Here is a 21,745-nt window from a genome sequence, read left to right on the forward strand (position 1 = left end):
TGCAACGCATTGACAGTTGGATGCAGAAAGAGCCACTGTCTGCAGATCGGGATTGGCAGGAATCTGAGCCAGTGCCATGGCAACAGGCATCAGTACCTGTCAGGAGCTGGGATATCACAGTATTTACGGCATGCACTATTGCTGTGCATTTGTGTCACTGACACTGAGGCCACACTGCAGTTTACAATTTAAAAACATGCTGGTGGTACAGCCTCGTTCTCAAGAGGAACTTTGGCACTGAAACCTGCAAAAACAGATTGAAATGGCATTTAAATCATACCTATGAATGCCCCTAAATGAAAATAAAACCTGGTCATGGCTACAGGGATTTTATGAAAGAAAAGTCATAATCTTTATTTGCTACTTGCTAAGCAATTGGCCGGTTATGTTATAGGACTATTGTAGCAGGTTAAATTAACTAGCAGACAAAGCTGATTCATAAACAAAATGGCTGGATATTGAGGAACCAATTAGAGAAGGAAAACTGTCAGCAGCTGGGAGGCTGTCAGCAGTCAGACTGGTATCAGAAGGAGGCTGTTTGGAGCTGAGCTGTCTTATCAGCTTGTCTTGTTAAGTATGAGCCAACTATCTGGATTTTAAAATATGAAATTATGTGTATATTTAATCTAATAGATGTAGTGGCAAGTATTTTATAGAATTATATGTCATATATTATACAATTTATATAAATTTGCCTGTTGCTTTAAAATCAATTTTAATCAAAACTCTTGCTAAAAAATCACATTTGAAAGCACAAATCCAAGGTACCTTTTGAAAGCATTTATCCTGTTTCATATGTTCCTCTCTAATCTGAGAACACCCTGTAATACACACTCTCATCCTTTCGGGGTTGTAACAGTATGGAGCATCATTTGACTGCATGCAATTATTCGTCATGCGATTGGATTTACAATTCATTCTTCTTCACTTGAGGCTACAAACATAAACTGCTCAGTAACTGAGACAATCTGGAGATAAACTCCATGACCAGCAAAACCCTCCTAGTTACACAAAGGTAACATTTATCTCAAGGGTGCTTCAGAATGCAGCCATTGTTGTTTTAGCATTTTCAAGTGTCAAACAGTCATATTCTCCTGGAATAGTGTTTATTAGTAAACTGTGAGCCTGATTGGTTCATTTGGTTTACAGTAGTGGTGGCCTCAGTCTGGGAAACATCACAGGAAACCACAAAGCCACAGTCAAATGTGTCATTGCTAGGATTACTCAAGACAGGTATAAAATCTGCTAAACTTCAAGAAGATCTTTCAGATTCTCTGGCCTTCTTGCCACTCTGATTTCGCCCTCACCAACAACCAGCATTACAGGAAGAAATCTCTTTTGAAACAAGTTGGAAAGCAGAAATATTGAGGCAAAGCCTGAAGACTTTCCTGGGCATTACTGAAGAAAAGCTCTGCTCTACATCATTGTAAACCAGGTGTGTACAAGAAGTAATGTTCTCTTTTAAGTGTCTTCCTTCATGTGCTTCTTTACTCTCTGAAGAAGTAGAGTCATTCATTTCCAGTAAAATCAAAGGAAAAGTTAGGAAACCGAGGAGGATTTTCAGCAAGATTGAAGAGCTCTAAATCAGCCTTAGTAAAAAATGATACTAATTTTTCAGATTTACTAGTTTTTGTGGAGTGAAATATATTTATGCAAAAGATGTGGATGTATGTAAAAATATAATTGCTGTAGAGGCATCTTTAGACCTTGGGTTAAAAATGTGTATACACTACATAATTACCTATTACCCACATTACTCCTGGTGTTCTGATTGCTTCTTTTTAACTTTTCAGCCAAAAGTTTCTAGTGAAATCATTGCTGTGGCTGGGCAATCAGCCTGTAATCAAGATTCCATGACACTAGGGCTTTAAATATATATATTATCTCCTGGCTTAATTGTAGAATATGACCAAACTTATCTCTGTCAAAATCCCAGTTGAAATTGCCTAACAGAATCATATCCATTTAGTGAACTCGGAACCTAATCCTCATCCACTTAGTGAACTCAGAGCATAGTATCCATTTAGATAAAGTCTGACTGTTTCCAAGTAAAGATTTTGTTTATTCAGTAACCCTCTTTCATTTCATCTATGAACACACTTCAAATGGCCTGTTAATTCTCATTTGGTTGTAACAGAAAATAAAAAGCATCTCTGGGTCTATGGTAGCCCTGAGAATGGGAATGAGGTCAATGCTGAGAGAAGGAGAGAAGTTGCAGTGTGCAGTCAAGCCTGGAGTAGTACTGCTCTGCCCAAGAACTTGGTGTGAGCTGCCTAGGCTGAAGTTCAGACACCTGTGCCAGCTACCGATAGCTTCATAGAATGCAAATGATCATGTAGAGCTAACAAACTGATGAACATAACGTTCTGAATGAAATATTAGTAATTGCACACCACAACAGAGAAGGCCTGCATTAAAAAATATTTCAAGGCAGGTTATTTTTTTCTTCCTGTTTGTTTGTTTTGAAAAGGAGATGATGAGGTAATTTTTAGATGTGCTCTCCTTTGTTGACAGGAATACCCAGTAGATATTGCCTATTGAGTGATACTGACTACTGAGTGCACATTTTCTGCTCCAGTTCAAGTGGGTATGAAAAGGATGAAGACCAAAGTGTGAGTTATCAATAAGGATTTACCCTGTTAATCTGTAGTTTTGCATATGTTAAAGTTAGGAGTAGACATAAAGGGATACAGTTGTCCTTCATGATAGATTTATCACAGAAAGATACTTCATCAGAATCTCATTAGTAATCAGAAAAAAAAGACACCTTTGGTCTTTCTTCGGATTTTATTGGAATGAGGTGTTCTTATGTTGCTGTCAGTAGCGCTTGAAGAAATTATTTTTGCTTAACATTCAAGCTTCAGTAAGAATTAAAAGAGGAAAAGAGGGCTCAAAGACACAAGTCCCTTTGTCACAACCATCCAAAAAGTGACAAGGCAAAAATATTCCCATTGTAAGTGCAAGAGGAAAAGATGTCACAGGAAATAAAGTACTGTCATGTTCTTATGAACAATAATGCTGAGGACTACTGTTTGCTGAAAAAGTGTCAGTGTGTCTGCTGTAACACTAGAAAGAGCTTGAGATACTCACAGGAACAAAAGATATGAACATATTTTGAACAGGATATTTGCAGGGTTCACATGCAGTACATAGTTTATTTTTTAGTACTATTCAGATCCATCTAATGCTAAAAACAGAAGATGATAATTAAGTCATTTTTGTAACCTCTAACTATGCAGCATAATTTAATCATTAAGACCCATAGACCTTTAGAAAACAGGTAGCAGAACAGGTAGTTGTTACAGTTTATATATCTAGGTTCAATCTATGTTAGACTCTCATTACCATGGTATCTAATGATTTTAAGGTTAATTGGATAAAGAGTTATCTGGCAGACTTCACACTGGCTTCTGCTCTCTTCCTCACTTTAGTGTATAAACCTTTGTTTTGTCTTTAAAGGAGTTAGTTAAATGTCTGGAAAAGTTGTATACAACACAATTTGTCATCTACACAACTCCTTTTCCCTTCCTGAGGAGTTTCAGTTGGCAATAATAAACAAATTAATTAAAATATTTTCCCCTTCTTATTTGAAAAAAACAAAAACAAAACAAAAAAAAAAACGGAAATATAGCTATCACAAGACAAATTGGCTTGTTAAAATACCAGCAGTAAAATAGTGACGGCAAGAAAACAGAGTGTTTCAGAAATCACTTGTTACTACCCAATATCTAGGATGTGTAAGAAGAAACAAATGTGAAAAGTCCAAAGGGAAGAAATAATTTAATAAGTTGCATCATGAGATTATTTTAATAAGGCTATAAAGCACCTGGGAGAGCCACAATATTGCTGCCTACTCAGATAATTCTGCTTTTATGCTCGTGTTCAAACACTCAAGAGACAGCAACAGCCAAACAATGAAATAATAGTTAGTTGGCTATAAAATCAAGTCAACTCTTTCACTGAGCCACCTTTGAAATCTTAAAAAAAAAAGAAAAAAAAAAAAAAGAAAAAAAAAAAAGTACTCCTATGGTGGTCTACAGTTATATGCATTTGTTAATTTCTTAAATTTTTATCTTCATCTGTTTAATGATGTCACTGAGGAGTCTGACTAAAAGTCAAATACCCTTCTGTACATTTTTATAATTTCTGTATACCTGTGTGTCTCAGAGTTTCTTTTTATATGTAGTACTTGTCTACTTTATACCTAAAAAGGTCTTAGTTTCTTTTTACTCAAGTATTTCAAAATAAAGATCTTTGCCTGGTATAAATCTGCAAAATTTCACTGCATATTTCTGGATCTGTAATGATCTAAACCAGATGAAGAGCTGAGACTTTATTTGCTTTTTGTACTGTCCAAGGTTTGTCCTTATATCTTTTCTTTTTTCAATTTCTTCCCATTTGACATGTTTTATACAAGAAACCTTTGTCTAAACGTGCAGAAGTTTTATTAAAGATGAAAAATGATTACATTCCCAATCAGATCTTCTCTTTAGGAATTCCTGCCTGTTATGAATGTATTTCTGACATATTTTTCTTTAGTTTTCTTTACTTTTCTATGTGTCTGCCAACTGTTTGGACCAAGAGAACAGATTTATTTTTCTCCACTGTGTGTTGACATGCAATCAGTGATGCCATTTGATTTAAATCACCAAAGGCTGAGGCCTTACAAGAAATGACTACCTGTTGGGATTGTAGCACCTAAATGAAAGTTCATGACTGCCTCTTTCATTTCCAGGGTGGCTTTCTGCTCACTGTTATTACTATCTTAGTGACCTGTCTGAGAGTGAAAGATTAAAAGAAGAACAGTAGCTGAGCTGGTGATATTTGGAAAAAAAAAGTAAGAATTTTCAGTACTAGTAAAATAACAGTTTCTTCAGAGAGACTGGCAGGTTCATCTCTGCAAACTGCCACTTCCACTCTCAGTAGATAGAGTGCTTATTTTCTTTGGATTTCATAATCCTAATGTCACAGATATCTTGGTAGAACAGGTCACTGTGATCCACCAAGGGTTACAGTGCTCGAATGTTTTTCTTCAGCTTCTTACATTTTCTTCTTTTCTTGCCTCTTCTCTATTCTCTATTTGCCAGCATATGGGACACAGTTCTTTTTAGGCATCTCTTATGTCCACTCCTTGTGATGTATGTTGTATTTTCTTTCATAATTTTTTTTTATTATTATTATTCCTTCTTCTTCCAAATATTTCTGGCCAGTTCTGAATGATTATTTTGAATCCTCTGCTGAGATTTACTTCAGAACATGGTAACTGAGAAACAGAATATAGTATATTAAAAAATAATAATAATAATAATAATCCAAATATTAACACATTTAGAATATAAAAAATAAAAACAAAAATCACCACTAAAAGGGAAAATCAAAGGGAAGTCACATTAAGAAAATTTAAATGACAGTACTGCCTATGCAGTTCTGCATTGCAGTGTGCCAACAATACTACAGCCAGTTTAGCATCTTGCAATTCTGATCTGACCTCCTAATGTCCATCTGGACAACCTCTTGAAAGTCTCCTTCTGCCTGGAGGCCTTCTTTCCACAGAAACTTGGATATGAGAGGCAAGGGGGAGGTGTTTTACACTCAGATCTCATTGAAAAGTTTGGGTTTTGTATTTTTTTTTTGTTGTTTGTTTTTTGTTTTTTTTGTCATGGTGAACTCTTCTCCATTTCTTCAGTGCCTCATGATTTGCCATGTCCTTAGTTGCCGTCACAGAGAAAAAACCATTTGATCCCTCCCAGGAGATGCCTTATGGCTGAGGGAGAAAGGGGATCTTACTCCATCTCTTCACTCTTTTCTCTTAGCTTTGTCCTAGGCAACATCTCTCCTTCTGCATTATTAAATATCCAAACGCATAGTTGTGCTTTGTGAGGATATTTCCTCCATGAAAAAATAAAATTCCATCTCCAAAATCAGTTCATGGATAAAGCTAAAGCTGAGTCTATTGGTATATTGTTGTGTATATTAAACTGGCAGGTGGCTGAGTGTTTGCTCCCTCCCTCCCTTCCCAGTGGAATGGAGGAGGGAACTGGAAAAGAAAAGTAGAACTTATAGGTTGAGATATAGCTATTTACTGAGATAGAGAAAAGGAAAAGGGTAATAATCATGACTACATATATATATATATGATTGTATATAACAAGTTATGAATAAGTAATTGCTCACGCTCACCCCATCTCAGACCAGTGCCCAGCCAGCTGTTGAGCAGCAGAAGAGAGCTAGATGAACTCCCCCACACACTTTAAAACTCTTTCTGAATGATGCCATATGCTATGAAATATCCCCTTGGCAAGTTTAAGTCAGCTTTACTGATTCTGTTCACTCCCAGCTCAGTGGGCCCTTCACAGTGAAGGGCCTCGGTTCTGTACAATGCTGCTTTGCAGCAACTATAAACATTGGTGTGTTATCAACATTGTTTTTTCTCCCAGAACCAAAACATAACATCAGACACTCTGAAGAAAACAATTCCATCCCAGATGAAACTAAAACATATATAAGCTATATCTTTTATCAGAACTGACGATATATGAAGTACTCAAGAGAAAAACATAGAATGTTTTGGTTTGAAAGGGACTCTAAAGATCATCTAGTTCCAACCCCCTTGCTATAGGCAGGGACACTTCCCTCCCATCCAGCCCGGCCTTGAATGCTGCCAGGGAGGGGGCATTCACAACCTCATTGGGCAACGTGTTCCAGTGTTTCACCACCCTCATTTTAAAGAATTTCTTCCTAATATCCGGTCTAAAGATACCCTAAAGCATCTCTACAAGAAGAAAACTTCCACTTGGAGTTTATGGCATAAAGCACGTTTCATTTGGTTCATAGGACAGAAAAGGATGTGGAAATTGTCTTCTTTTTGTTGATACCTCTCAACCTGTTTTAACTTTAAATCTGCAGCTCAGGATCACTCTATAGAGGACAGTTTATCAAAGTATGTTTCTACATATTGTCAGGATGAACAGTCTTTAGGGTGTCATTTGTCTTCAGCTGAAGGTTATTTAAAAGGCAACTGAATTGAAGTTTTTTTTTAATTTATCAGAGCATTATGAATGTAGGATATTGTATTTTATGTGCATACTCTAGGAGTAAAAAGGGAAATCCACAGTGATTAAAAGGCTTTAATTTGTCATAAATAATATTTCCAAGTTGCAAAATATTAATTATATCAATAACTCTGAATTAATCTACCAAAACTACAGATAATTAGGGAGGTAAAGAAAAATAAATGTGGCAAGAAAAATAAATGTGACAAATAATGAAAATGTTGCAAGTTTGCACGCTTTTTTATAATACAATAAACAAAGCTGTGTAGAATACTTTAGCTAAGTAAATTTATTGCAAAGCCAGAGGCATACTTTGCTTCTTTTATTGAATGATTCAGCCCTTTCAATTGTGTAAAATGTTAAAGCTAATAAAAAGCAGAAGAACCTGCATTCCACAGATAATGAGGAATACAGTTTTTAATACATATTTACAAGCTTAGGTCAGGCACCATCCTAAAGTAATGGTGACTTTTTCTCATTATCTTCACAAGTTATAATCTTCAATATTAAGATATTACATTAGCTGGGAAGTGCAAGGGTATATCTATTTATTAATTCATGTAAAATTTTTGCAAATGGTTTTTGAAGTTATTTACTTTTTGTAGCTATCCATTTAATATCAGCCAAAGAGATACATAATTGCAAATATATCAGCTGGAATGATCTAAATGTTTCGCCCACACTTGAGTGGAAGTACTTTGACTGGTAATATGTGGATATTTACAATAACACCAGTGAGCTAATAGTCAGGCATAAGCCTATTCGTTCAAACAGATGTTGCACCATTTATTGGTGCAACATATATTCAATTTTATTGAAAGTTGTTGATTCTAACTTTTTAAAGGAGTTTTGAAAGTTTTTCTCTTGCTTATTCTACAACTTCTCTTTTGCTTCAGGAACTAAAAGGCCCATGTTTAGAGTGGATTTTATAGGTGAGTGCTCGAGAGAAGAGAGAGAGGAGAGGAGAGGAGAGGAGAGGAGAGGAGAGGAGAGGAGAGGAGAGGAGAGGAGAGGAGAGGAGAGGAGAGGAGAGGAGAGGAGAGGAGAGGAGAGGAGAGGAGAGGAGAGGAGAGGAGAGGAGAGGAGAGGAGAGGAGAGGAGAAACCACATTTGCACCTTCAGACCAATGCTACTGTGAAACTAATCATCTCTGAATATCAAAAAGCAGCAGAACTTTTTGGCTGCTAGAAACAGGTGCAGGTCCTCAGCTTTGCTCTGGAGTGTATAGCCTTCTCATTCAAGCCAAGTTTTTCTTAACATACTTCTTTGGAGACTAGAAGGCATAGCCTTGTGTTTTTGTTTTCTTTCACAAATAATTTGAGAGGTTTTCAGCTCTTACATTCATGCTAATCACTATATCTGTTATCAATATCCCAGAGCACTTGCTTTATTGACAGCACATCTGTTCACATGCTTCATTCTCCAGCTCTGCTGACAGGAACCAGCCTATATGCAGTAATCCAATTCTTCATGGGTCCTTTTTCTGTTTCTCATGTTACTGTGCTAACATCACTTGTAAAGTATGGCCTTTCATATAAATAGCTTTTTGTTGCATACTTAGATAGGTTAATATATGTTTCTCTGTGTCTCAAGTGGCAATTGTCAGTTTGTTTCATATAGATGATACATCCCCTAGTATGCATTTTAAATTCTGTTTTAAAGGTACAAGTGTGTATTCATTGCTGGCCTTAGTATTGATGGATAAACTTACTTGGCTTCGTTGGGATAAACATCAAATCCTTGAATTCAGTAATGTAATAGTCATGTGGGATATCTGATTCTATTTATTTCATTGTATTATGCTATTCGGTCTCTCAGCTACTATGTAAGATGAATAAAAAGGATTTATAAGTAGCAGCAAATCAGGCCAGACGACACCTTTTACTCACTTGCTGCAGGTGCTGATGCACATGCTACAGAAGATGCAACATATTCAACAGGTGTAAGACTTCGTCAGTTGTCCATAGGAGAAAAGAGATAACATTTGACTATTTTTACTGAAAGCAATATTCACCCTGTCTAAATCTCTTCAGACTGAAGTGGGGATAAAAAACACAGCTTTAATTATTACCACTTCCAATCCCATGGCTATAAGCTTACTTGAACAGCTCCCCTACATAATAATTGTGATGTAATTAATATAAACATGGACCAACAAAAGCGTGTTCCTTTCTTCAATGTATCATGCAAGGATGCATGATTGATTCATGTATTGTGACACAGATAGAGTGTGAAGACCTCAAATTATTTTTTTCTTTATTGTACTCCTTCATTGTTTGAAGGTTAGTATCTCCGTAAATATATCCTTTGCAACTCACTAAGGTCTGTTTTATTTATTGGTTTTCTGAGAAATGATTTATAGCTCCTCCTGTTCACCTCAAACACACATTCAGATAAAAATGCAACCTACCTTGTGAAAGACACAGAATTTTATTTTCTGATTGTGTCCAGTGTCCAGCTTAAATACTACTAAAAATTTCTCTGTTCTGTGATTCATAGTAGTTACTAGCACTTGTCAAATAAAGTTAGTTTCTTTTTCTCTTTTGGAAATGTCAAGGGGAAAAAACTTTTTGCCTAATTGGCCTTGACAGGATAACAGCCGACCTGTTATGCTGGCCTCAACAGTATTTCACTAGACTCATGTCACTGGTAATTAAATTTGTCTTAGAACTCAGTTGAATGTGGGGGGTGGGGAAAGAAGGAAGAAAAAGAAAAAAAATCCACTAAAAAACAGTGAATTATAACCCCTAGAGATCTGATTACAGAGTCATGTATTCTCTTCTTACTAGAAATAGCTGAGTTATGCCCAGATCACGTATAAGGCATGGATTTCTGCAAATGCATTTCTTTTTAAACTGTGATAGATAATACATAAACATTTTTATTTATTCATTTGCTTTCACAGATAGGGAAAAAGCTGGGTCCTATTGGTATCTGAGTTCAAAATATGAGTGTACATGAGTTTCTCATCTTATAGTCATAAAGCAAACACAGACCTGGACAGTGATATAGTTTGTTTTTTGTAAAGTTTTTAAGTGTTCCCTTGAACTTCCACTAGGAAAATGCTTTCATCTTGTCGCCTAAGATGGTCCCAAATGTCTTTTGTTCAGATTCAGAAAATAATTTAGGCTTCTAATTCCTCCATAAACTTCAGATGTCTCAGTAAAATTGGAGTTAGGAGCCTGGATGCTAGATAGATCTGTGTTTCTGTATCTTTCACTCTGTTCTGAATGTGTTCTTATCTTGTTGAAGATTTAAAAGCACCTTGAATTTGTTTATTACAATTCTAGAGTCCTTGGATTGGATCAGTATGTTTTGCAAGAGAATGTGAGGAAAAATACTGATTTATCCCATACCAGCATTTTCTGTCTTGTTTTGTGATTTATTTATTATATCTAGGAAAGATGCCAAAAAAAAAAAAAAAAAAAAAAAAAAAAGGCTGAAGAGGCTGTGTGCAGGAATGCATGTCTTTGTATGTTTGTGCACAAGTATATATTTATGTGTTCTGTAGTTGGAAGTGGTAAATAGGCACAACTCTCTCACACATACTCTCAATCTCTCCCACAGTTGTCAGAGATTTTCCCACAAAATGTTCTCCTTGGAAAGGAACACAGATTGTCTAGGCTCAATGACTGCTCTTACTTGAAGCAAAGCCCTGATTAGTTTTCCTTTATCACTGAAACTACATCAGCTACTGGGGTTATGGTTGGGAAGGTAAGGATACAAAAAGAATCCAAGTTGCCAATCCTTAGTTTTTTTCAGTGTATCTTTAGAAAGCAGACTTTATTGTAGAGAAAAAAATAAAGGCATATAATTACCCCTTTTTCATGTGTTGTTTTAACTCCATCTTATGAACCTTCCTGTGGCTAAAACTCTTCAGACATCACATTGCTTGAACAGAGGTAGTTCATAGACAAGACATGGCAACTTTTCAGACATCCCATGCCTCCTCTGCAGTACACAGTAGGGCACGTTGTGTAGCTGAGCCTTCACAATGCAGACTCAGCAGCCTATGTAAGAATCACTTCCTTTCACAACCATGGATTCAAATTGCCCTACAGAGATTATTACATGACATGTATGCAGCTTGGGAAAGACAGCTGAACTAGTAGTAAATTCAAAAACCACTGTTCCACAACTTCTGACCTATCTAATAGACTGGATTAGTCACCAAAAAAATTTTAAAACAGATGTCAAAGTAACTTCTAGTAAAATAAAGGCAAATTATGAAAAAGTATATGAAAATTATTTTTCAAAAATTAAAAAAAACCTATTTCTCTGAAATTTTTGGAATATTTCTTATTTTAGATATTAATTTATGAGCAGTAGTAGTGTTTTTTTAGTAACTCTTAGACCTGTAAAGGAAAAGAAAAAAATCCTGAGTATTCAATCCTTCTACATATATGAACAATTCCATTCACGAAAACAGAAGTATCCAGTTTGTTGAGCTTCTGGGCACACATACCTTATAGACTAACAGGGCACATTTGAGTTTCTCTGGTAGATGTAAGTGGGAAAGAAATCAAACACACCTTCAGTGCATGCAGAAATTAAATTGGAGACAGTCTATAACTGAATATTTGAATTATTTCCAGACCTTTTGTCATAGAATTTCTACAGCCTGATGTTTCTAGTCAATACAATTCCTCTGGGCACAGCTATCTGAAGTTTTTAACAATATCGAAGAGTGAGCTTACCTTTGAAATCACTGAATTTTTAGACAACATCTCATGGCTCACATTATTTTTCCATTGAATTCCTAGTGGTCCTGTAATCAGAAAAGAGCTATCCTCCTTGATGAGCTTGTGGGTTGCTGTGCTGGCTCTGGCTGGGATGTAGTGAATTTTGTTTAGAGGAGCCCATATAGATCAGATAGATATGTGACTAAACAGCACTGATTACACACCAGTGTTTTAGCAGTTGCTGAGAACTACTGGCACACTATCCATTTTATTTTATTTCTCCTTTTTCCTACTCAGCTCTTATAGTGAGGATGCTAGATGTGCCCAAGAAGTTCAGAGGAGACACAAACAGAGCAGCTCATCCAAACTGACTAAAGGGAGATTTCATAATAAAATATGTCATGCTCAGCAATAAAAAATTGAGGAAAGGAGAAGGAAGGAAGAAACTCTTATGTTTACATCCCTTGTCTTCCTAAGTGTCTATTACATGTGCCCTGCTTCATGGGAAGCTACCCCTGCTTCTGAACATCTGCCTGCCAATGGGAAACAGTGAATGAGTGCCTTATTTTGCTTTACTTGCACACATAGCTTTACTTCACTAATTAACTTGCTTTTCTTTCAATCCAACAGTTTTCAACTTTCACTCCTTTGACTCATTCCCACATTCTACACACTGGGACAGTGAGTGAGCAGCAGGATGGGTAACAACTGCTGGCTTGGTCAATAGCAACAATAGCAGGTTAAGTTAATTGCAAGCCATACAAAAAGTCAGGAAGCAGTTTACATCTGAGAGGAGATTCATTGACTGCAACTCAGCTTTAGAGGCACATTTGAATCTCCCAGATGTGGAGACAACACTGCAAGGACAGCAGCTTGTCAGGCCAAAAGCTGAGGTGAGAATCTGGGACTAGCAATGCAGATATATTTCTTGCTATGACATTAAATTGAGTTCTGAAAAAAAAAAAGAAAAAAAGAAGATTCTTCACAGAATAGATACAGCAAATAAAGAATCAGTGTATGCGGTTCTGCAAAGGCAGTCACCCTGGTAGGAACAGTGCTACAATGAATACTTTGACTGTCTTGTGTACCTAACAGTAAACTCACTCTCCATAGTTAAATGATGCATTTTCAATAAATTGCAAACAACAAAAGTATCATGTACACAAGAAAGCAGTTCGAGGACAAATCAGAAAAATCCTGTTCTCCGGTCATTACCTGGCAGATGGACAGTTATGCAGGTGCGCAGGCCCCTGCCTCTCACCCTTGTCATCAGTTTTGTAAAAGGGAGCAGAAGAAATATGCGCAAGCAGCTGAAGTAAAGGCACAATGTTTTAAATGTTAAAACATTTAAAAATTTTAAACAGTAGCAGTTGATCACTCTCCTGCTGCAGAAAGCCTAGGTGTTCAAGGGCAGAGTGACAGAGTCAAAGGATTTGTATTCATTGATTCACAGAATCATTAAGATTGGAAAAGACCTAAGATCATCAAGTCCAACCCTCCACCTACCAGCAATATTGCTCACTAAACAAAGTTCCTTAGTACTACATCTACAGTTTCTTGGACACCTCCAGAGATGACAACTCGAGACCATCTCACTGGGCAGCCTATTCAAGTGCCTGACCATTATTTCAGAGAAGAAATTTTTCCTAATATCCAACCTGAACCTCCCCTTGCACAACTAGAAGCCATTCCCTCTAGTCTTATCATTAGTTATGCAGGAGAAGAGGCTGATCCAATCTCAATATAACCTCCTTTCAGGTAGTTGTAGAAAACTATAAGGTCTCCCCTGAGCTTCCACAGTTCCTTCAGCAGCTCCTCAGGAACCTTGTGCTCTAGTTTTCTCACCAGCTTTCTTGCCTTCATCTTGCCTAGTTGTTCCTTCATTGCCCTTCTCTATTTAATCTTGACAACTCAATTAGCACTTTCCTAATTATGTTCCTTCCAAGCAGATATTCATTTAGGCATTGGAAGAGTGCAGGAACCAATCTATCAGACAGGTCTCAAAGTAATTAATATTGTAAGTGAAGGATGCAGCCAGCAGTATCATACTTTCATGGTGGCTTCCTTGCAGATAGCAATAACATCATTACAAAAGAATTTTCCTAAGAATATACCTGCAGTGTTCCTTTAAGGAGAAATACCAAAATTTTGAAAACTTTGTAGAATATTTCCTACCCTATCTTTCCCTCACAATTTCTGAGAAGCCCTGTTCTAACTTTGAATTTCATGCTCTCAGTCCCATCTAACATAGACATACCACAGTTGTCTTTTTTGGCAGATTAAGCTGCAGGTAGAGCATAGAAAGAGCAACACAGAAGCTTCAACATCCATTTTTGTAGCATATTCAGTGGTAGGAAACATAAACTCTTCTGCAATGATTTCTCTAGATCTGTTTTCCAACCACGCAAGATCTTAGGAGATTGGGCACTGCTCTGTGGATATGCAGACAAGGCAGAAAAAAGTGTGTTCCTTTCTCAAGAGAAATCTCTCAAGAAAGAGCACAGAAAAGCCTCACACCGTGGTAACCAGTACTGGAGCCATTGCTGGCTTTCATTTAGGCAAGATTCTTGCCTGCTCAGCAGATGAGACACAGGAATTTTAGTTGTACAGCCGCTGCCAGGCAGGAGGACAGATTGCCGACTTACCATTTACTTTTGCTGGATTGAACATTTTCACTTTAAACCACAATTTTCTAATTTTTGGAGAGCTGTGGCTCGTGTAGCTGCTTTTAAAAATGTTGATTGAGTAAAGATAAACTGAGAATTAGTGAGGAGTGAAAGTTTAGTGTGACAGATGTAACACAAACTTACTGATTGTAGAAGTATTTGCTGCCACTCAGAGAGGAACTAAATAGGTGAACTGAAGTAAGGTAAACTTAAATCCTAGGAAAAGCATAAGCTACAGATGACACAAAGGATTTCTTCATAGAGGCATATTAGATCAGTAGCCTCACATTAAGAAAGCCCAGTAGCTCTTGTGCAAGACACAGACAGATGCAATAGACTGAAGAGGAACTGTCTGAAGTTAAGCAATGTAATATTGAAAGGATTTGTCCATAAATTAGCAATGCTGAGCTATGGCAAGCACCAGATTAAAGCACGTAGCTTCTCTTGAGATAAACAGGAGTAGAAGAGATGATCCTTTCTGTCAGATCTATAACCAGCTGCTGTTTTCTGGGTGTTAACACAGCAGAATTAAGTACAGTTGAAAAACAAAACTTGGAGAGAAATACACTGTGCTTAACGTCTCTCTGTGTTGAGATGAACAGAGGATCAAGGACAAGAGGGGCAAAGGGAATAATCTATGCCTTTTCAAGGAGTGCCTTAAGTCAAATCATAGAATGACTTGGGTTGGAAGGGACATTAAAAATCTTCTGATTCCAATCTCCCTGTCACGAGCAGAGACAAATCCAGTAGGTCAGATTGCTCAAAACACTTTGAGCACCTCCAGCGGTAGGGCATCCACAGCTTCTCTGGGCAATCTGTTTCAGTACTTCACCAACGTCATGTTGGAGAATTTGTTGTATGGAGATAGTAAAACACATGATCTTCAGATTGAGATGGAAAAAGCTGACTAAATCCCTATTTCTCTATTGAACTTGTCATGTGAGGAGAAACTGACAAAAGCTACTCTAATGCTCTAATGTTCCAAGATCTAGATCCCTCAAGAGTCCAACCAGCATCCTTACTTGACAGAGCTGGGTGAGCAGCTGTTCCTTGGCTGCATTTCTAGGCTGGGTTGAGGCAGCAGTGAGATGAACTGTGTGCAGTGGGGATACAGCTGGTGCTGGTTCTCAGGTCCTCCCGCCCAGCAGTGGGAGGGAGATGCAAGGTAGGGTGAAGAAAGCAGCTGGGCTGGATACCAGGGCCATGAGCTTTGCACCAGCTGTTTACTTGCATCTCATTCCAGACAGACCATTTACATCATCTCTATGATAACCAGTGCTGTGGTCTGCACACAGGTTGTCTATGAAGTCTTCTCTTTAGAGAAAAAGCTGCCCTTTTGGATTCTCATGTCTCTAAAATTACACAGTAATTGAGCACAGTAATGAAACTTTATTTGTATCTCTTTGATAATTAAATGTTCAAATCCTACTCATCAAGAAAAATAAAATGTATTTCTCCTAGGAGACATTAGGAAAAAAAAAAAAGAAAAAAAAAAAGAATGTAGTATTGTCCTCATAAATAACTTTGAATTTTTAAGAAGCTTTTTAAGCAAAAACACATGAAAAATTACCAAGGACACATTTTTTTTTTTCTTCCCTTTTTATCAGCTAAGCATTGAGTACTTGTACATTTATAAATTTATTTATGTATGTATGTGGTTTTGGATATAAATGCCCATATAGTGAAAGCGTACTTCTCATTAAAATTTCAATTTTAATAAAAATACTGGTAAAATGTCATAAAAATGAACCACCCTTAACTACTTTCAATTATTGCTTATTTTTTAATATCTTAGATGTTTTAGTGGAAGGATTTTAGACATGAATTACATTGTGCTATATATAAACTGAAGAATACAATGAGAATATATATTTTACTATATTCTGCTTTCAGAAGTGTATTCTTTGCTGTTTTCTAATTATGTGAATATGAGAAGGGGTTAAGAAAATAACTTCTAATTATATAGAAGAAAATTTCTGAATTGATAGTGGAAGAGAAATTCATTCATGATGCTATAAAATATATGTGAAATAATTATATCATCAGGACTTCTTTTTGTGTGTAACTTATGTGCTATGGAAATGGAGCAATTACAATATCACGACTTTTTGTTTTTAATTAGAAAATTTGTCTGCTGTTTGAGTAATTGCAAAGAGATTCTCCTTTATTGGATCTTTCTATAATAAGCACTAGAAGCAATTATAAGTAACAGAAGAAAAAAAAAGCCTATTTGCAAAATTAAAAAAAAAGCCATAAAAATGTTTTGCCATTATAAATGCCTGAGTTTCACACCATGTGAGATGCAGAAGATGCTCCTCATTTTAATGGTTTCAAATTCACTCTATATTTGAAAAGCATGGAGAAAAAAAGAAACACTTTGTGCTTTAATTATAGAAAGACTTGATGATTTCAAATACACATAGGGCTCAGTTACATAATCACCAGAAAACTAGAAAGGAAATGATCTTTCACTAATTATTCAGATCAAAGGCTCATCTCCATTACATACATCCTCATTAACAGCAGACAAGGCACTAATTCAGAATGTCCTCAAACAGCTGGGGCTGTCTGGAGAAGAGAAGGCTCCGCGGAGACCTGATAGTCGCCTGTCAGTATCTAAAGGGGGACTACAAGAAAAGAGGGCAGAAACTCTGTAGCAGGGTCTGTGGTGATAGGACAAGGTGAAAATGTTTCATACTAAAGGAATGGAGATTTATGTTGGACATAAGGAAGAAGTTTTTTACAGTAGGGATGGTGAGGCACTGGAGCAGATCACGCAGAGGGGTTGTGAAAGTCCTGCCCCTGGAGACATTCAAGATCAGGCTGGATGGGGCTCTGAGCAACCTGATCTAGCTGTGTGTGTCACTACAGAGGATTTGAACTAAAAGGCCTTTAAGGATCCCTTCCAGTTCAAAAGATTCCATGATTCCATATTGCTGGCTCCCAAGCTTTCTGGGACGTAATAATATGGCCGTAAAATAATTACATGTGATGTGACGTTAGGAACCCAGAATGTAAAAGAAAATGGATCTGGGTTATGCTGACAATCCCCAGCACTGTGATTTGAGTCTGAAGCTGAGCACAAGAAAAGATTGATAAAAAGGTATTTATGGTCCTTCATGGTTTGTTGACCATTTTGTATTGACATGTATTGACATGTAAGAGCTGGACTCCAGGCTCATGGTATTTGGTATCCAAGAGAGAAAGACAAGTATACAAGTTGAATCCTAGCTTTGCATCCTAGTGATTATTTCTTAAGTCAATTGCTCCTCAAGTCAGCAAAGCAATGTTCAAAGAATGTATCAGGGTATAATTCTGTCGTCAAAGCTCTAACTCATTTAGTAGCATTTACAAATACAAGGGCTGCTCCGAAAGTAATGCTTTCTATTTTATCATTTTAACATGTGACATCAGAAGAGGATGTTGGTGATATGGCAGTAACTGCCTTGTGACATATTCGAGCAGGGGGACAGTATGACAAAATGACATCTGAAATGGAAGTGGATAAAGCAAAGGTGTAGAAATTAATTCCTCCATATTGAAAAATGGCATCCATTGACATTCATTGATACTTGCTGAAAGCTTATGGAGAACGAAAATCTGATATGAGCACAGAGAGGTGGTGGGTGATGTATTTTAGAAGTGGTGACTGCAACAGTGCAACGTGCAGATTCTTATTCACTGCTGCTGAAAATGCATAGCTAATAGTGATGACTATGCTGAAAACTACTGTTTTGTACCTGAGAATTTGCTCAATCAAACAGTATTATTGTGCTCTTTGTATCTTGTAGTTTCCATAAGAGGGGTTACTTCCATGGCAACTTAAATATCGACAAGATCCTATTATATAGAGATACAATACTGGTAAAGGTAAGAAAATTCTTCCTTTTCTATATTGCTCCATTATAATTTAATAAGAGAAACAAAACAAAGAATAAAACCCATAAGCCTCAGTGCATTATGCCTGCATGAAGTTTTTATTAGTAAAGAGGTTGGTCCTGGAGTAAAATAAAGAGTGCACTTGATTTGAACTTAATTGCTCTCATATCAGCCATTTTTCATGTATTTTGGTATCATTAATGAATTTTTACAGTTGTTCACTCACAAGTACATAGCCTGCTGATAAGAGTTTCTATTTTAAGGTCCGATCTTGTAAACATTTCCAACTGGACATCATATTTACTAATAGGATTCACAAATAGATTTTTTTATGGTACAGAGAGTTATGGCTACTGCTTACATTTTTGCAATTTTAGTCCTCAAATAGAAATATTAATAATTAGTTGTAAATGTACGTTTTTAAAAAGATTTTTTATATTCCTACACCAAAACAAGAAACTAAACTCTTTTTTGAGTCCACCTGAGCAAAAATATTTCTCATGTAATATAAGCCAATTTGAATCAGTTTTTCCATCTCAAAATATGTAAACTCTGGGAGTGCCACATTCAACAAACTTAGGTATTTAAACAGCTGTGTTAAATAAGAATCAGTTCCAGCTTATTGAGACTTTCTTGTCAGGTTTCTTTACCTTTAGGAGAAAATCACATCAGTCATCATTGCATCTTATTAAATTTGGTAGTTAAAAATCCTGTCTTTAATTTTGTATATTGAAGATAATTCTATGAATTTTCAAGCATTACATGCTTTCACTTAGCCTGAAGTAGACAAGGAAGATCTTCAGCTATGAGCCAGAAGTACAGAACAGGTATGGAACATGGCTTAATTTTAATTCTGTGCTCTCTGAGCACTGACTTGTTTGATCCCTAAAAGCATGAAAGTTTCTGTGATGTAAATGATCTTTTCTTTTACAAGACACACTGTGGCAATACAGTTAATTTCCATAGGAGTAGAGGAGTCCCTTTCTGGCCTTCTTCAGAGTCTCTTTGGAAAAGGAGAGACTGAAAGGTCAAGGCTATCTCTATTTTGAGGGATATTTCTGTAAAGCCACCGAAAAATGAGTAAACTCAGAAAAATTAGGAAACTCATTTAAAAATGTAATTTTGCAATGAAAAAATAGAGATTCTGATTTCATTTTAATCTGATGGAATAATTTTTAGCCAGAGAAAGGCTAGGAGAAATGGAAGTGTATCGACGCCCCATTAATGCAGTATTTGGAGCTATCAGCATACGTAGCACTTGGAGACTCCCATCTTCTGTTGTTGGAGTCAAAACCATCTGACTCTGGAGTAGAGTGCCCAAACAGCAGGCCAATGGGTAGGGCAGCATTCACAATTCACCTTCTGGTGTCAATGCACGATGACTTCATACTTAAATATTTGTTAGTTCAGAACCCAGAGCTATACATTACACTCCAGGAAGATACAGTATCCAAGTCACAGAATCATAGAATCATAGAATCATAGAATCATAGAATCGTAGAATCATAGAATCATAGAATCATAGAATCATAGAATCATAAAATGGCCTGGGTTGAAAAGGACCACAATGATCATCTAGTTTCAACCCTCCTGCTATGTGCAGGGTCACTAACCACCAGACCAAGCTGCCCAGAGCCACATCCAGCCTGGCCTTGAATGCTTCCAGGGATGGGGCATCCACAACCTCCTTGGGCAACCTGTTCCAGTGTCACCACCCTCTATGTGAAAAACTTTCTCCTAATAGCTAACCTAAACCTCCTCTGTCTCAGTTTAAAACCATTCCCCCTTGTCCTATCACTATCAGCCTTGTAAACAGCTATTCCCCGTCCTGTTTATATGCTCCTTTCAAGTACTAGAAGGCCACAATGAGGTCTCCCTGGAGCCTTCTCTTCTTCAAGCTAAACAAGCCCAATTCTCTCAATCTTTCCTCACAGGAGAGATGCTTCAGCCCTCTGATCATCTTCATGGCCCTCCTCTGGACCCACTCCAAGAGCTCCGCATCCTTCCCGTACTGGGGGCCCCAGGCCTGGATGCAGTACTCCAGATGGAGCCTCACAAGAGCTGAGTAGAGGGGGACAATCACCTCCCTCTCCCTGCTGGCCACCCCTTTTTTAATGCAGCCCAGAACACAGTTGGCCTTCCGGGCTACAAGCGCAAGTCAAAAACGATTTTGATCCATTGCTTTCATGAATTTGAGAATACAGACCAAGAATGTGGGATAGTTTCAGATGGAAGGAATTAAGGAAGCCAGCATTCTAGAGAAAGTTTCACTTTTCAGTAGAAGTTAGAAAGCCTAAATCAGATGCCTACTTTGAATCAGACAGAAAGCAAATCTGAACTTCCACCTCATATTTCCAAGAAGAAAAGAAAAAATTCTTAGCTCAATGAGATACTTCAGCATGAGATACTCAGTCCTTGCAGAAATTATTATTTTTTTTAACTTCTCTGCTTTTTCACTGAAGAATTTCTGGTACACTGAACAAAAGAGAGAGAGTTTCTTTCATCTAGTTATCCAGATATTCCCTTGCAGGAAATAGAGTTGACTATACTGCAGTCTGCATGAACTAAAGCCCAGCTCTAACACATCCCAAGAGAATGATCTGAAACTTTACTTGCAAAGTACCGAAACAGTTGTGGGTTTGTTTATTTGTTTGTTTGTTTCCTGTAGAGTGAACAAATGTTTTATATTGAAGAGAGAGATTGAGTTTTGCTTGAATGAGAAATAATTGAAATATTACATTTGATATCATCTTTAACAACTTTGTCTTCAAACAAGTTGCTGACCTGTTATACATTCTTAGCTACAACTCGGCAAAAACCTTATATCTGCATAGGATTTGCATATATATTTTTTTGGATGAGAATGTATGCCCCTACATATTGCAGAGTCTGCTATTACTTCTGCTGTCTGGTTTTATAAAGAAGCTCAACTGTTGTTAGCTAATTTTTCATATTTATGGCATAACAATATTTGTTACAACTACTGCTTTCAATGATTCTTGTGTACTATTTCAAAGATATTAGAATTGGTTAGAACTATGTGAATCTTTGTGAACTTGGTCTAAAAGCAATAGGATTTTTTGTGCAGATCTATCAAAATGTATTTAAGATGTATGCATCTTCTATGACAAAATAAAATACGTTTAAAGTACAATTCCTCTTTGAAATGAAACACATTATTAAAAAAAAAAACAAAACACAACACTGTAGGTATCAGTGTTTACTTTCTTTTTGTGATTCCACAGCACATATGTTCTCCTTATAAGCAATAAGGTTTTCTTTGCTTAACTACCACCAATATATTCAATGTGTGCATTGAGCTCTTTTCTTTTCCTGCATCACTAACAATAAAAGTTTTCCAAACAAGTTCAGCCAGTTACATCTGAATAAACCAATAATATTTAAATTGCACCCTCAGTGAAAGCTACTCAGTCTCACTACTGTTAATGGTTTTGAATATATTTTC

The 21,745-nt window shown here is 36.8% G+C and overlaps 1 long non-coding RNA gene across 1 annotated transcript; it reads left to right on the top strand.

Moving 5' to 3' along the window:
• Positions 1 to 1,297: 1,297 nt before the first annotated feature.
• LOC146545007 (uncharacterized) lies at positions 1,298 to 21,433 on the top strand. The gene is made up of 3 exons (XR_014881766.1): positions 1,298 to 1,435; positions 18,192 to 18,270; positions 20,214 to 21,433. It is a non-coding gene; the product is annotated as an uncharacterized LOC146545007 (long non-coding RNA).
• The last annotated feature ends 312 nt before the right edge of the window (positions 21,434 to 21,745 follow it).

Source organism: Meleagris gallopavo, chromosome 2 (assembly GCF_905368555.1).
Source record: "Meleagris gallopavo chromosome 2, MGAL_WU_HG_1.1, whole genome shotgun sequence".
NCBI classification, from domain to species: domain Eukaryota; kingdom Metazoa; phylum Chordata; class Aves; order Galliformes; family Phasianidae; genus Meleagris; species Meleagris gallopavo.